Here is a 13,211-nt window from a genome sequence, read left to right as displayed (position 1 = left end):
CTATATCCCAATGAGGGTATTGGGGTACATGACTTGGATCACTCAAGTCTTGGTCAGAGAGACTTATCAATTTCCACATCACCTGTCTGACATTTTCCCAGGCCTATCTGAGCAATACAATAAGCAGGAATGTACCTGTTAGTCCAAACTTAGAATTTCTTTCACTGTCTTTGATTAGATCTCAGCCATCCTGACTGGTAAATCTTTTGGAAAGATTTTCCACACTGGTTGATTTTTGGATGAGGAAGTAGAAAAGGGGAAAAACCTTGGTCCTAATACAATAATTAGTTATTAATACATGAGAGAAACAATCATTTTTCTCTTGATCAAAGGGCAGATATCCATTGTAGCACTTTTTGTGGTAGCACGGAATTGAAGACAAAGTCGGTATCTCTCACCTGGGGAATGGCTAAACAAACGCTGGTTCATAAATGTAACAGAATATTGCTGCATTCTTTAAAAAAGAATGACAAATACAAGGAATTCAGAGAAACAATAAAAGGTACATGAACTGAGTTAGAGTGCAGTTCATAGGAAGACAATATACCGTACGCAATGACCACAAGAGCGTAGGCATAAAAAACTGTGAAACGAAGTTGACTATTGTGTCATTACTTATAACGACCAAGATTGGCCCTAAATAAGAGATAAGAAAATGCACCTCCCTCCTTCTTCTTTGAGAAATGGAGTATCAGGTCACATAAAGATGTGGTCAGTGAGAGTTGACTTTGCTAAATTGTTTTCTTCTTTTTCTTTCTTAGTTTTTGTTATAAGACAAGGCTTACTGCATACAATATAATAAACACACTGGAATCTTGCATACCTTACCATCAGCTGTGTAACTACAAAGATGTTATTTGCTATAGAATATCATTTGTGAAAGCCTGCACGTTCTCATCTCAGATCTTCATCAAAAGTGCTGTCAAAACATGTAAAATGCTGTCATAAAGACTGTGTAAAGATGAGAAAGTAGGTACCCATGTTGACATTTATCTTCTCTATAGCCTTTTAAAGTAGTGATCCATGATTTTTTCAAACAAGTTTTATTCATGCCTTTGTTTTTGTCAGTCACTTCTGTATGTATAGCTTCTCTCTCTTCCCATCTTTGCTTTCTTTTATGTTATTTCTACTTCGTGCAACACGGCAGGGACTGTGATGTTGAGTCCAAATGTGATGACTCCTCAGTTATTGATGGAAAAACAATTTGTTGTCAAAATTTTGAGAAATCTTTTTCATCTTCTGGTTTCATCTTTATGTGATCTCACTTAATTGGGTCTAATTTTTTTTTTCATGAATCTGTTTGCTACCTCCACTTCTTGCTATGTTATAAGGCAATGTTGTCATTCAGTCATTTCAATCATGTCCTACTCTTCATAACCCAATTTGGGGGATTTCTTGTCAGAGATATGGGAGTGGTTTGCCATTTCCTTCTCCAGCTCATTTGACAGATGAGGAAACTGAGGCAAACAGGGTTAAGTAACTTACCCAGGGTCACATAGCTAGTAAGTGTCAGAGACCAAATTTGAACTCAGGTCTTCCTGACTCCAGGCCTGTCACTCTATTCACTGTGCCATCTAGCTGCTCTATAAGACAATACTGCCCACAAAATAGATCAATTGGGCGAGGGAAAAAAAACTCAAGGGTTTTTTTAGCCCTTTAAGTTTATATAGAGTATGTTCATCTTCTCCCTTCAAAACAAAACAAAACAAAAAACTGCCACTGAGAAAACCAAAAACAGAAATAAAGATTCACTTACTTTGATTGCTTACATTGAGAGTAAAAAAACAAGCCTCCCAGGTAGCTGAGCAGTTCCAAAATCTGCAACTACGATACTTAAGATTCAACATAAATTCAATTCAATCCAATTCAACAAACATGTACAAAAGGCAGTTTGTACATGAATCATAGTACTAGTCAAGAGAAAACTAAAAAGAGAAACAGAACAATCTCTGCCCCCAAGAAGTTTATATCAAAGTATAAAAGAAAAATATAAACTCTTGTTCTTCTTCAGACAAACACAATTTATACTTCTTTACCAATGTTTTTGTAGACCACAGCCTAAAACAGTAATGGAATCACCCAGACCCATGCTCATATTTTGGAAACTTCAATAATCATATGCTTTTGCTCACTCCCCTACCAAGGATTCCCTCAGGGAATATCTAAATTTAGCTTGTTTTTATTTCTCCCCTGGGGTTATTCATTTTCCTCCTGCAAGCAACCAAAGGTTTTGATCTTAAAGCCACTTCATTACAAAGCAACTAAAGAACAGAAACTGGAAGAGTTATAAGCAGCAGTGTGCTAGAACCAGTTTTCTCTGTTGAAGAGAGCCTACTGTTAAATTATTTTTTTTCCAGTATTATTTTTATTTTTTTATTTTTTTATTTAATTATTTTTAGTTTCCAACATTCACTCCCACAAGTTTTTGAGTTCCCAATTTTCACCCCATCTCCCCCCTCCCCCCACCCCAAGATGGCATGCATTCTGAATATCCCTTCCCTTAGTCTGTCCTCTCTTCTTCTCTCTCCCTTTCTCTTATTCCCTTCCCCTTCATTTTCCGGTAGGGCAGGATAAACTTCTGTACTCCATTTCCTGTATTTCTTATTTCCCAGTAGCATGTGAAAACATTTTGTTAAACATGTTTTTAAAACTTTAGGTTTCAAATTTTCTCTCTTCCTCCCTCCCCACCCACCCTCATTGAAAAGGGAAGCAACTCAATATAGGTTGTACATGTGCAGTTATGCAAAATACGTCCATAGTAGACATGTTGTGAAAAACTAACTCTATTTCCCTTAATCCTATCCTGCCCTCCCATTTATTCTATTCTTTCTTTTGACCCTGTCCCTCCTCAGAAGCATTTACTTCTGATTACCCCCTTTCCCAATCTGCCCTCCTCTATATCATCCCCCTGCTCTCTTGCCCCTTCTCCCCCTATTTTCCTGTAGAGTGAGACAGATTTCCATACCCAATTGAATGTGTATGTTATTCCCTCCTTAAGCCAAATCCTATGAGAATAAGATTCACTCATTCCCTCTCACCTTCCCCAGTTTCCCCTCCACTATAAGAGACTTTTCTTTTCTGTTTTTTTTTGTGAGATAATTTACCCCATCCTACCTCTCCCTTTCTTCTTCTCTGAGTATAATCCTCTCTCATCCCTTAATTTTATTCTCCAGATATGACCCCTTCATCTTCAACTCACCCTGTGCCCTCTATCTATCTATCTACATATACATACATATAATTTTTTCCCTCCAACTACCCTAATACTGACAAAGGTCTCATGAGTTATAAATACCATCTTTCCATGCAGGAATGTAAACAGTTCAACTTAATAAGTCTTTTATGATTTCTCTTTCCTGTTTACCTCTTCATGTTCCATTTGAGTCCTGCATTTGAAAGTCAAATTTTTCTATTCAGCTCTGGTCTTTTCATCAAGAATGCTTGAAAGTCCTCTATTTCACTGAATGACCATTTTTTCCCCTGAAAAAATACTCAGTTTTGCTGGGTAGGTGATTCTTGCTTGTAATCCTGTCTCCTTTGACCTCCAGAATATTATATTCCATGCCCTGCGGTCCTTTAATGTAGAAGCTGCTAAATCTTGTGTTATCCTGATCGTGTTTCCACAGTACTTGAACTGCTTCCCTCTGGCAGCTTGTAATAGTTTCTCCTTGACCTGGGAACTCTGGAATTTGGCTATATTCCTAGGAGTTTTCCTTTGGGGATCTCTTTCAGGAGGAGATCTGCAGATTCTTTCAATTTCTATTTTGCCCTCTGGTTCTACTATATCAGGGCAGTTTTCCTTGATAATTTCTTGAAAGGTGATGTCTAGTCTCTTTTTTTGATCATGGCTTTCAGATAGTCCAATAATTTTAAAATTCTCTCTCCTGGATCTATTTTCCAGGTCAGTTGTTTTTCCAATGAGATATTTCACATTGTTTTCTAATTTTTCATTCTTTTGGATTTGTTCTACTGTGTCATGATTTCTCATAAAGTCACCATCTTCTAATTGCTCTATTCTGATTTTTTTTGTTTTTTTGTTTTTAGACAATTGGGGTTAAGTGACTTGCCCAGGGTCACACAGCTAGTAAGTGTCAAGTGTTTGGTCTGAGATGGAATTTGAACTCAGGTCCTCCTGATTTCAGGGCCCATGTTCTATCCACTGAGCCACCTAGCTGCCCCCGCTCTATTCTAATTTTTAAGGAAGTATTTTCTTCAGTAAGCTTTTGGACTTCCTTTTCCATTTGGCCAATTTTGCTTTTTAGGGCATTCTTCTCCTCATTGGCTTTTTGGACCTCTTTTGCCATTTGGGTTAGGCTATTTTTTAAGGTGTTATTTTCTTCAGTATTTTTTGGGGTCTCCTTTAGCAAGCTGTTGACTTGTTTTTCGTGATTTTCTTACAACACTCTCAGTTTTTCCTCTACTTCCCTCACTTGCTTCTCAAGATCCCTTTTGAGCTCTTCCAAGGCCTAGGACTGATTTGTATTTTTCTTGGATGCTTTGGATGTAGGAGCTTTGACTTTGTTTTCTTCTTCTGGTTGTATATTTTGATCTTCTTTGTCACCAAAGAAAGATTCTATGGTCTGACTCTTTTTACACTGCTTGCTCATGATCCCAGCCAATTACTTGAGATTTAAACTCTTTGTTAAGGTAAGAGTCTGCTTCCAGTGTGGAGAATGTACTGTCCCAAGCTTCAGGGGTTTGTATAGCTGTTTTCAGAGATACTTGTAGGGACCTGTAAATTTTCAGTTCTTCCAAGGTGGTATGATAAGAGGCGAGGTGTTTACTCCTTTCCTGGCCTGTGACCACAAGTATTCCTTTCTGTCCTGTAACTGTGAGGAAGGGTTCCTTTCCACAGCCACTCCAAGTTCCACCATGCCAGCATTCCTCCTCACCCCAGCACTGCCACCCAGAACTGTGACCCAGATCCAAACACGGGCAAAGCAAGAGATCCCTGCAATCCCTCTCTGATCAGCCACTGGATTCCCCCTCAGTATGTGGGCCAGAAGCTCGGGAAGCAGCTGCGCCCCCCCAGGGCCACACTCTTAGGGAATGGAACTGAGACCCCGCCTTCCTTTCTTAGCACTGACAGAAACAGACTTTTCCCACTGACCTTCTAAGTTGTCTTTGGCATTGGTGGATTGAGGAGTCTGGAAACCTCCACAGCTGCCCATGATCCAGTCCTCTGAGGCCTGCCCCAGGTTCGCTGTGGCCTGCATGTCCACACGGCGCTGCGTTGCCCTCCCAACCTGGTGCGATACACCTTTCTGATCAATCATCCAGGTTGTCTTGCACTGGAAATTTGTTTCACTCTGTCTTTTTGTGGGTTCTGCTGCTTCAGAATTTGTTTAGAACCATGTTTTTTATGAGTATTTGGAGGGGTTTGGAGGAGAGGTCAAGCAAGTCACTGCTTTCACTCAGCCATGTTGGCTCCGCCCCCTCCCTACTGTTAAATTTTAAGTGTGAAAATCAATACTTGGGAAATCGGCCAATGGCACAAATCAGGGCTTGATTTATTGCTTTATTATTATATTGCTTTATTTATTGTTTATGTGTAGACTTAAGAAAGTGATGGAGAAAATGTTTACAATGCAAAATAAACTTGTCCTGCTTACCTTCTATTGGAAGGTAAAGGGAGTGGAGAGCTGATTGTTAAACATTTATAAGAACATTACTATTATCCTTCACACTGAATCCCTGAGTTCATTTATCCCCCAGCAGTTCAGATCATACTTCCCACAGTAACTCACATCAATATTTGAACATCTTGTAAGTAGCATGGCTGTCCTGCTGCTGCAGCAGGCCCCAGGGCCAGATCTGCTTCACTGCCTTTATCCTTGTTCCTAGACTCCGCCAGGACCTGTTCAGCTTTGCTTCCACACAGCAATCTGGCAGCTTCTGGTCTTTAGTTCAGGTACTTTTTTACTACCTGTTCACTACCTTTCACTTATCTATCAGCTGTAGCCTCTGCCTCTATTCCTGGCTTCTTTTGCTGCCACCATCTCATAAAAGCCTCTTCCTCTTACTTCTTCCATTCTTTCTACTTGTGTGGCCTTGTGCTCTGAGTCCACAGCATTAGGGATCCCCCTGCCTCCTTCTCTTAAAGGGAAGCAGGAGATGGAATTCAATTCAATCCAACTCACCCAATGTATTCAGTTCCAGCTACATGCAAAGCACTTTCTCAGGTTCAAAAGAACCAAAGGCAAAAAGGAAGCAATCTCTGCCTTCAGGGAGTTTACATTTTATGAAAGAAATAGGAAAAAGGAGGAAATACAAGGTACCCTTTTTTGTTGTTGTCCAGTCATTTCAGGTGTGTCTGACTTTTCTGTGGCCCCATTTGGGGTTTTCTTGGCAATGATACTGCAGTAGTTTGTCATTTCCTTCTCTAGCTCATTTTACAGATGAGGAAACTGAGACAAACAGTCACACAGCTAGTATATGAGACTGGATTTGAACTCAGGTCTTCCTGACTCAGTACTCTGTCCTCTGTGCCACCTAGCTGCTACCCTTTATGGTCTTCCAATCTGTTTGTTTAATTTTTTTTTTACTCCTCTCTTCATATTAATTGAGAGGAATAGATTATCATTTAAAAGACTACCAAAACAGCTCCTCCCTAAACAAAGTTTTTAAAAACCTGCCCTTCTAGAATGCACTCAATGAAGAAATGACTCACAGAGCCCAAACTATCATGTAAATAACCTTTCTGCATTCTAGACAAAGAATGTGAAGAGATAAGAAAGCAACTTTTAAAAAGAACCAGAGGAATGACAACTTTTTTTGGCCAGTAGAGTAAAACAAGATATCGAGCAGACATAACCACTCACGTGTGCTACGTGTTGGCTATAGATGAGCTCTTTTGGATTTCCTCTATTCTACAAAAGGAAAACATTAGGGAAGAAAAATACAAAGGTAGTAATACAATCCATTTCCAAGAAGCTTCAGATTAAACCAGACAAGTCAAAAGGATAATTTACAGTCTAAAAAACTATAGTTCCTTTGGGTAGGCTATCTTTCCCCTCTCCCCTTCTCTAAAGAACACTTTTTTTAGAAAATGATTTGTGATCAAAGCATTCATAAACTCCCACAGTAACCTTAGCCAACAGTGAAAAATATCACTTCATTCCTCTCATATTTCCCTTCCTCCTTCCTCTCCCCACCCCTATCCCCACCCCCACCATTTTTTGCTCTTAGAAGATTTTTGTTTTCCTGGCACTGAAGTTTTGCTTACCGGTGTCTCAGGCTTGCATGTTTGAAATGTAGAATTATGCCACAAAATATACATACTTTCCTGAAAAACTTTCACCAGTTTAGTCCATATTTGTTATGGAATTGGGAATGATTTATAAGTGGCTTGTAATACCAAAGTAAAGCACTTAGCACAGTGCCTGACACATAATAAGAGCTATATAAATGTTAGTTGTTGTTCCATTTGTATTAAATATTCTACCTGGTCTTTTTCCTTTTGTTCTATTTCTTCCTTCACAACATGACTAAGGTGGGAATATGTTTAATATGACTGTGCATGTATAACTTATATCAGATTGCTAGCTGTCTTAGGGAGAGGGGAGAAGAGGGAAGGGAGGGAGAAAAATTTGGAACTCAAAATGTTATTAAAAAATGAATGCTGAAAATTGTTTTACATGTAATTGGAAAAAAAATAGTATTTACATTAAAAATATATATTCTACATGATAATTGTCTAATTTCCATTAGATCCAACCTAATTTCAGGAAGCTAGGTGATGCAGTGGCTACAGCACTGGACTTGGAAATCAGGAAGACTCATCTTCTGAGTTCAAATCCAGCCTTAGACACTCACTAGCTGTGTGACCCTGGACAAGTCACTTAACCCTGTTTGCCTCAGTTTCCTCATCTGTCAAATGAGCTTGAGAAGGAAATGGCAAACAATTCTAGTACCTTTGCCAAGAAAACCTTAAATGCGGTCACCAAGAGTTGGATGTGACTGAAATGACTGATCAACACCACGATTTCAAGCTATAATCTTATGGTCATTTCCAAGGTTAGTATTCCCATTAGATGCCTACACTGGGGCCTATATCAACTTCTCTAAGTAGTTTAGGGTTTGTCAACAAGCATCTACCCTTTACTCATCAGTGACAAGATGGATGGGATTAGAGGAGCTTGTTTTCTGAAAAGCCAGGGCCTACAATGAGAAAATTATTTGGCATATGGAAAAGGAAGTGAATTGCTCTGCTAGGTGAAAACACTTGCCAATGATTCACCTTATGCAGATGAAATACACATTTTGAATATTCTGGTAAACTAAGCTACTAATTGTGTAAATCTATATATATTTTCCTTTAGAGACCTTCAGGTCACACCAAGGAAATAGTTATCTTTGAATTACAGTAATCTTTTTTCATCTTTTATACTAGAAAATACATTTGCATTGGTGTGAGGGTAATTTTGTTTTTTGCCCTCCTCCCATAGTTATTCTGGCTAGGGAGAATGCCTCTGTTTCCCCAGATATATTGAAATGCAAAGTCCTTAAAATGAAGAAATATTCTGTTACATGCACACAGAATGACAGCTTAGGGATTGCTTTTGATTGCTATAATTAGCATATCATGATGTTGTAGAAGATTTCCCATCAGTGGGAATGCTTAGAGCTTCCCTGTCAAGGAAAGCTTATCTGTCAGCTGATTGATATATGTAATTTGGGGAAAAGAAAAAAAATGTGTATTATATCAGCTTTAAAACTAAGTGATTACAAAAAAAACAACTTGAGTATAATCAATGAGTATAAAGTGCTTACTGTGCTCTACCAGAGGTTCCCAAAGTAGGTGATATCACCCCCTGGGGGGCACTGGAATGATTTGGGGGGTAAGGGTGTAGTACTAGCCTCAGATGCAATTGGGGGGCATTGAATAAAAATAAGGGGGGCAGTTGCCACATAAGAGAAGAAAATTTTGAAAAACCATTCATACATGTTTCACATGTTGTATAACAGGGTTAAAGTCACAGTGGTTACATTATTTTCCAAATAAATACACAAAATACAAGTTATAACCAATCAGCGGTCAAGTCCACCAACAGGTCTTAACAAGCAAGTGTTGGCAGGCGAGCTTCTCATGCATTGTCAGGAAGTCCAGCATGCATCAGCAGGAATAAGTGTGTGTAATGACTAGTTTATAATACGATACTATATGGTTATATGACACAATATTGCATCATCAGAATTTCAATTAGGAAAAAAAACACAAATTTACAATAAATTATTAAATTTAAGATCCTCCATATTTTAAAAACTATTTTATGTTTTTTTGAAATGATGCAGATTTTGAGGGGCAGCTGGATAGAGCACTGGCCCTGGAGTCAGGAGGACCTGAGTTCAAATCCAGCCTCAGACAGTTAACACTTGCTAGCTGTGTAACCTTGGGCAAGTCACTTAACCCCATTGCCTAGCCAAAAAAAAGAAAAAATATTATTTAAGAAATGATGCTAATTTTGGGCAAAAAAAACATTAAAGGGTTAAAGACAATAGATTTCCAGGGGAGCGCTGAGTAATTTTTTTTTGAAAAGGGGGTGGTAGGCCAAATAAGTTTGGGAACCTCTGTTCTAGACACTTTGCTAAGTGCTAGACATAAAAAGAAAAAAAATACCTGTTCCTGTCCTCAAGGAGCTTATATTCTACTGAAGAGGCAGAGACTGCAATACATATATACGTATATATGAGATACATACAAGGTAGATACAAGGTAAACCTAAAGCAGAGGGCATTGGAAGCTGGGGAGCCTGGGAAAGGCCTCCAGAAGAATATGGCGTCTGAGCTGAATCTTAAAGGAAGCCAGGAATCCTGAGAGATAGAGATGAGAAGGGAGAACATTCTAAGCATGGAGGACAGCCACTACAAATGCACAGAGATGGAAAAGGGAGCATCATGTCTGAGGAACAAGTAGGCCAACATGGCTAAACCACAGTGTGGAAGAGAGTAACATATAAGAAGACTGGAAAGAGAAAAAAGGATAAGGTTGGGAAGGGCATTAAATGACAAAGAGGAGTTTGTATTTCATCCTAGACATGGCCACTGAAGTAGGGGGAGTAGGCACTTTGTAGGCACTTTACCTGCACTTTAGGAAAATAACTTTGGCAGATCTGAGGGAAAAGATCATGAGTCCTGTTTGGACAGCTGAATTTGAACTGCACATAGGATATCCAGTACCAAATAGCCAATAGGCAGTTGGCGATGCTCACCAGACTAGAACCTAGGGGAGAAAGTAGGATTAGATCTATCAGTTTGAGAGTCTTCAGAGTTAGTATGCAGAGATAATCCTGGGACCTAATGAGATCAAGGGAAAAGGATAAAGAGAAAAGAGAAGAGAGCCCAGGACAGAGCCTGGAGATAGACCCACAGCTAGTGAGTGTGATGAGGAAGATCCTGCAAAGCAGACTGGGAAGCAGTGGTCAGACAGGCAGGAGGAGAATCAAGGGAAAGCAGTATTACAAAAATCCAGAGATGAGAGAGTACCTAAGAGGAAAAGGTGTCCAGTTGAAGCAGAAGAGTCAAGAATGAAGAAATCTGATGAGACTGTTGGTAACTTTGGAGGAAATTGTTTCAGTTAGGAGATGAGTTCTTAAGGCAGATTGCAGAGGGTTTAGAAGAGAGTAAAAGCAGGCATGGCTTATAGATGGTTTTTTTGAGACAGTTAGTTGAGAAAGGGAGGAGAGATACAGAGCCATAGCAAAGAAGAGTGGTAGGATCTCATGAGAAATAAAGAATAAAGATATGTGTTGATGCCAACACCTTCAATTTGTGTGGATGAAAATAAATGTTTCTGTGTGATTTGGGTGGAGCTACAATATTTGAATGTGGATTAAAACCCTTTTCCTTAAGGATCGCCAAATTCTGTTTTCCTTTATCCATTAACCTTAGCCAGATAAACATCTACTCAGTGTTTATCACTAGTTCTGGGAGAAAAAAAAAATTTTACAACATGTTCCCTACTTGAAAGCACTTACAATATAGTTGGACAGATCAAACAAACAAAATAAAAGGAATAATCCACACTGTTACATATTTTTTATTTTAGGCTGCCATGAGTAAGTCATGTGATACGGTAAGACTTACATCTTCCAGTGCTAGCTAAACTGTACAGTTCGTCTGCCAGCAATACATTAATGTGTGAAGCATTTCTTTCTGATTATGGGTAAATATAAAAATTATTCTGCAGGCTTCAAGCTGAAAGTGATTGTGTTCAGTGAACAGCATGGAAACAGAGCTGTGGAAAGACAGTTTTCAGTGCGTGAAAAAGTTGGTGACTGGAACAATCAAAAAAAAAAAGCTTCACAGAGTGGTCACAAAAATCGGCATAAAATCTGCAATGATTATGCAGCAAACTACTGTATTGAAGAATGGGTAGGATTTAGATAGTCAGAAAGGACAAACATGGGCATTCCAGGTAAGAGAAACAATCTGAGTGAATTTTTTCTGGGAGAAGATAATTAGCCTGTCTCCAATAGAGAGTAGAAATTGAGGAGCACTCGGACATATTATTGAATAAGTAAGGTAGAGATATATTACGGAGTCTTGAAAGCCAAGCAGGGTTTGGATTTGCCATCACAGGAAAGAGGGAGCCTTTGAGGGATTTTGAGCATGGGAATGAAATTTTTTTAAAAAAAATCAAATCCCAAACCAAGACACTGCCCTGACATTAAGGGCGTATAGTCTGAGAAGGTAAGACACAGGTCATGGACATATTTTTATACAATATATTTTTACTCCAATTTCGTTTTGGAGGTAGTGGTATACTATGATGTATGATGACGTTTCAAATAAAGGAGAAGAAAAAGAGAGGAGGATTAACAAGGTAAATGGAAAACATATAAAATGTAGTACCAAAAAATCCAGGTTCAAATAGAGGTTTGATACTAAATACCTGTATGATTGTGGTTAGAGAACTCAATCTTTCAGAACTTCACTTACCTCATCTGTAAAAGTAGATGGCTTCTTATGCCTCTCCTCAGTTTAAATAAATGAACAACGGTGTGATCAAGAAATCAGGATTGAAAAAGAAATTATGGTTTCTGAATAAAGGGGAAAAAATAAAGCAAAGCAGGAAACTATCTGGTATAAAGAAGAGGCGTAGAGAAGAGAAGTAAAAACATGAAAGATATAGACTGATAAAATAAAATGGGCACTAGATATGGGTCCAAAGGTTGGATTTGAGCCCAGATTGCTACCAATGCCTATATGACTTTGGGTAAGTCATTAAGCTTAATAAAACTTAATTTCTACATCTGTAAACTGAGGGCATCAGATTAATGTTCTTTCAAGCTCTGCATCCCATGATCTAACTAGAACCTCAGTTTCCTTCTTCCCAATTGAATGAAGTAGGCCCTTCTGTTGCTGACCTACTTTTCTCCCAGGGATCGCCATATCATAGCTATTCCCACCACCAAGCCAAAGAGATCACTCCCTTGAGCTGCTTTCTGTAGAATGGGCTGTCTTAGAGGTATTGTGTTGCCACTCAATGGAGATCTTCAAGCAAAAGAGACTGGATAACCACTTCCGTGGTGTGGCAGACTGGAGCTGAACTAAATGGTCAGTGAGGTCCTTCCTGACTCTTAAATTATATTATTCTGCCCCTTTCATCTCTAAGATTCTATTATTTCAGTTGGTTAAATAAGACAAATAAGCATGTAAAACCCACAAAAAATAAACAATAACAAAAATTTGTAGGGTGGTATTCAGAGACTTCTATTGGTAGATCAAATCACTGGTTTTGTTCATCTGGGAAGATTTTCTAGAGAAAATGGACCTAGAACTGTGAAATGATTTCAAAGAGGCAGGAGATAAAGTATGGAAGTAGGGAAAAGGTATTCTTTATGGAGCCTTGGGTTTAAAAAAAGGGCTGAATCAGGAAAAAACAACTATGATGGAATGGAATGGAACAGGGAACTAGCCAATGAATCCAGGCCTTATGAGCACATGCAGAGTGCTCAGCTGATGCAATCCCATGTGAACTTTGGAGCATGTGCTGGCATTCTGTACGTGCTTAGGAGGACTGGGCTTATTTTACAGAAAGAAAATTAAGAGGACATCAAGAGGCCCAAGTGCCAATCCTAGCTCTGCCTCCAAGTAGCTATGTGATCCTAGCCAAGTTTCTCTACTGGCAAGTCTTAACCTTGGTTTGTTCATCTGTAAAACGAGCAGGCTGGACCAACTGAGCTCTAAGATGCCTTCCATTTCTAAAT

The sequence above is a fragment of the Phascolarctos cinereus genome, unplaced genomic scaffold (assembly GCF_003287225.1).
Source record: "Phascolarctos cinereus isolate Bilbo 61053 unplaced genomic scaffold, phaCin_HiC Scaffold_726;HRSCAF=1367, whole genome shotgun sequence".
Lineage (NCBI taxonomy): Eukaryota > Metazoa > Chordata > Mammalia > Diprotodontia > Phascolarctidae > Phascolarctos > Phascolarctos cinereus.
Note: the sequence above shows the minus strand (reverse complement) of the source record.